Below are 2907 nucleotides of genomic sequence, written 5' to 3'. Positions count from 1 at the left end.
TTCACTCTGCAAATAAGTTCATCTGTACATTTTCTAGATTCCATATACACTCCTGGGCATATACACCTGGAGAAATCCATAATTCCCAAAGATACATGCACCCCAGTGTTTGCTGCAGCATTAAGGACTTGGACGCAACCTAAATGTCCATCAACAGATGAATGGATAAAGAAGATGTGGAGTATATATGGATATATATGTATACGTGTATATATGCTTTTGGAATTATGGATTTCTCCAGGTGTATGTATATGCATGTGTATATATGGAACACATATATATGATCATCATACATGTATGTGTAGATATATATATACACACACACACAATGGAATATTTACTCAGCCATAAAAAGGAATGAAATTGTGTGATTTCCAGAGATGTGGATGGGCCTAGAGACTCTCATACAGAGTGGAGTAAGTCAGAACGAGGAGTGTTTTAGTGACAGAGAAAACAGATGCAAGCAAAGTGAAATAAAAAGCCAACATGGGTTGTGCAAAGGACTGGATGTCTGTGTGCCTGCAAAATTCATAGGTTGAAATCTGAGCCCCAATTTGATGGAGTTGCGCGGACAGGGCTCTGGGAGGGAATTAGATCATGAGGGTGGGGCCCTCATGAATGGAATCAGTGCCCTTATAAAGGAACCCCTGACTTCCTTTTTCCACAATACAAAGACATAGTCAAAAGTTGGCAGTCTGCAACTAGATCCTGATCATGCCAGCACACTGGTATCAGACATCCAGCCTGTAGAAATGTAAGGAATAGATGTCTGCTGTTGATAAGCCACCAGACTGTGGTACTTTGTAATCCTGCACTGACTGAGGCAGGTTTCGGGTCAGAAGTCTCAGATTCTCTGATTCCCAGCCCTGGCATTCCATAGCTGCTGGCCAGGACGTCACTGTCCAAGGTGCCCCTGGATGTCTAGTTGAAATCAGAATGAGCCCAGTGGCCCTCACCGATCTTACAAGGGTGGGGAACAAGCATAAAGTGAGATCGTTGCACAAAACCACTTTATAAACTAAATGTTACATAAATAATTCACTTGAGTATTATCCTGAAATTTAAAAAATGTCTACATAAAAATTTTCTCTGCTTATCACTGCTGCCTTTTATTCATATAGAAAAGCAATTTCATTAGCTATTTGGTTCAGAGTTCAAAAGATACAGGCAGGGAAAATTATTATTCAACCATGATTGATGTCAAGCAAAGTCAGAAAATCTCTTAATTTATTGGAGTCTAAATGCCCTTGGTTATGAAACCCAAATGATACAATGCTTGTAAACATGTTTTGTAAACTCTAATGCTCAGTGCAAATGTGTGTATGTCAATTCCTCTCTTAGTTGCAAGAACTTGTTTTTCTAATTATTTTGCTGTGATATATTTTTGCTCTAGTGAGCTGAAAAAGTTAAAATTCATTTTTTTTCAGATACCTCCCCAGGAATTCTGATATTTCTATAGATATAGATACAGATATATCTATATCAGAATATCTTTATTTCCTGCTGATTCCAAAGCATCTCAGTTAGTTTATGCCTACCCTACCCATTTATCTCACTGTCCTCTCACCTTTTGCATAAACTTTACCTTGGAAGCATCGGTTTCACTCTCATCTAAGCCAAAAACAATATCCAATTTTATATCCATTAAAGTAATGCCTTGTGACTCCAAGATTCTCCTTGCTGAGAAAGCTCATTTCAAGGTCCCTGAAAGAGTGATGAGGATGTAATTCATTAATGATTGACACTTCATATTTAGAGATTGCTGGTTTTAAAAAAGTGCTTCCTCATACATTTATGACCTCATTTGCTCTTCGTTTATATAAAAAAGAAAGAAATACCTATAAAAAAGTATTTTTACATGAACCTTTTCTCCCTTTATATAAAGGAGAAAACCAGCAATATTTAAAAGAGGTAAAGTCCAGTAATGATTAACTAGTAAGTAGGACAGCTAGGACTCTACCTGTTTCTGTTGAAACCCAAATCTCTTGCTTTCAAGACTTTCTCTTGTCTTTGGTTTACTGAAGTTTGAATATGATTTACCTAGATACATTAGCTTGATTTTCTTCATTTTTAATTGAGGTGGAATTGATATACCACATCATATTAGTTTCAGGTATACAATGTAATGGTTCAATATTTGTATATATTGCAAAATGATCATTACAGTAAATCTAGTTAACATCCATCACCACACACAGTTACAGAGTTATTATTTTTTTTCTTATTGATGAGAACTTTAAAAATCTACTCTCTGAGCAACTTTCCAATATGCAGCCCAGTATTATTAACTACGGGCTTCCCAGGTGGTAAAGAATCCGCCTGCCAATACAGGAAATGCAAGAGGCAAGGGTTCAATTCCTGAGTCGGGAAGATCCCCAGGAGAGGGAAATGGCAGCCCACTCCCAATATTCTTGCCTGGGGAATTCCATGGACAGAGGAGCCTGTGTCCACAGGGTCACAAAGAGTCGGACACAACTGCATGACTGAGCATGTATACATGCATTATTAACTATAGTTAAAAAAATGTATGGAACTCTTCATGGATCTGTGCACCACCCACACACAGGAGCCTTGCTTGTCTTCTCTGCACCATTCCCATGTTAGTATACATGCTGCTGAAGCAAGCAGTGTTTGCTTGCTTCTTATTCTGCTTTGTGTTCTCTGAGCTTTGTGTTCCTGGATCTGTGGTTTTGTACTTTTCTTTACTGTTGGGAAGTTCTTGGCTATTGTTACCTCACTTGTTTCTTCTATTGCATTGTGTCTCTCGTCTCCTTCTAATTCAGTTCAGTTCAGTTCAGTTGCTCAGTCGTGTCAGACTCTTTGTGACCCATGAACCGCAGCACACCAGGCTTCCCTGTCTATCATGAACTCCCAGAGTTTACCCAAACCCATGTCCATTGTGTCGAT

The 2907-nt window shown here is 38.5% G+C and overlaps 1 non-coding gene across 1 annotated transcript; it reads right to left on the bottom strand.

Annotated features, from left to right (window-relative positions):
* Positions 1-2521: 2521 nt before the first annotated feature.
* Positions 2522-2624, bottom strand: LOC120859720. The gene has a single exon (XR_005720139.1). It is a non-coding gene; the product is annotated as a U6 spliceosomal RNA (small nuclear RNA).
* Between the last annotated feature and the right edge of the window lie 283 nt (positions 2625-2907).

Source organism: Oryx dammah, unplaced genomic scaffold (genome assembly GCF_014754425.2).
Source record: "Oryx dammah isolate SB20612 unplaced genomic scaffold, SCBI_Odam_1.1 HiC_scaffold_2, whole genome shotgun sequence".
Lineage (NCBI taxonomy): Eukaryota > Metazoa > Chordata > Mammalia > Artiodactyla > Bovidae > Oryx > Oryx dammah.
Note: the sequence above shows the minus strand (reverse complement) of the source record. Positions and strands in the feature narration are given on the sequence as shown.